The sequence below is a fragment of the Sorex fumeus genome, unplaced genomic scaffold (assembly GCF_029834395.1).
Source record: "Sorex fumeus unplaced genomic scaffold, SorFum_2.1 ptg000098l, whole genome shotgun sequence".
NCBI lineage: Eukaryota > Metazoa > Chordata > Mammalia > Eulipotyphla > Soricidae > Sorex > Sorex fumeus.
The window spans coordinates 34,413,211-34,414,305 of NW_026606155.1; the positions used below are offsets into that span (position 1 = coordinate 34,413,211).

Here is a 1,095-nt window from a genome sequence, read left to right on the forward strand (position 1 = left end):
TAGATAGGTAACTGGAGATAGAGGAATCTGCTTAGGAGAGCCGTGGAAGGAGATGAGGGACTCCAGCTTTGCTGGAGCAAATGGGGTCGAAGCCTGCAGTTACCCCGTTAGGGAGACTATTGGCACAGGTGTGATGCGAAGCAGCTGAAGCCTGGAGAGGAAACTACGTAACATCTTCCATTGATGTTACCAAGGAGAGTAATGAAGCTAGCTCCCAGAATTAATCCTGAAGAAAGGCATTAATTAAATTAACTAATAAAAACAATTTCCCAGAGGAGGTGTACCATTCCTGGAAGTACTGCAATTGCCGGGTTAGTGTTAGTAGATACAGAGAGCTCCCATTCCACCTCTCTGCTCCAAAAATACATTTGATTTGTCCTTAGATAAAGGGCAGATCAGACATCAAACTAATAAGAACAGATACAACACTTGACCTCAGCCAAAATGACAAGCAGCAACAAAGAAAATTGACAGTGTTAACTACAGCAGTAATTCCTCAGCACCAACTAGCGTCAGAACGTTACAGGCTTTTCTTATTTGAAATGCACACTGCCACCTAATGGCCACAAAACATAAACTAAAAAAATGGAAGAGAAAGGACTAAAACTAAAGCACTGCTACTAATAACAACAAATGTAAAAGTAAAGCACAGCGGTAGGGCGTTTGCCTTGCACGCAGCCAACATGGCCAACCCGAGTTCGATTCCTCCGCCCCTCTCGGAGAGCCCGGCAAGCTACCGAGCGTATTCGATATGCCAGACACAGTAACAACAAAGTCTCCAATGGAGACGTTACTGGGCCCGCTCGAACAACAAATGTACAATCAAATAAAATTCAAGTTCCAAAATTAGTAAAAAGAATGTACCTACAATATCATCTTTTTTCCAAATCATTGTCAGGTGAGTTATGAAAGATCTGTAGCACTGTAGCACTGTCCTCCCGTTGTTCATGGATTTGTTCAAGCGGGCACCAGTAACATCTCCATTGTGAGACTTGTTACTGTTTTTGGCGTATCGAATATGGGCTTGCCAGGCTCTGCCGTGTGGTCGGGATACTCTCGGTAGCTTGCCAGTCTCTCTGAGAGGGATGGAGAAAT

General features: G+C 44.0%; 1 non-coding gene across 1 annotated transcript; it reads right to left on the reverse strand.

Annotated features, from left to right (window-relative positions):
* Positions 1 to 274: 274 nt before the first annotated feature.
* On the reverse strand, positions 275 to 459 carry LOC130042297 (U2 spliceosomal RNA). The gene has a single exon (XR_008795220.1). It is a non-coding gene; the product is annotated as a U2 spliceosomal RNA (small nuclear RNA).
* Between the last annotated feature and the right edge of the window lie 636 nt (positions 460 to 1,095).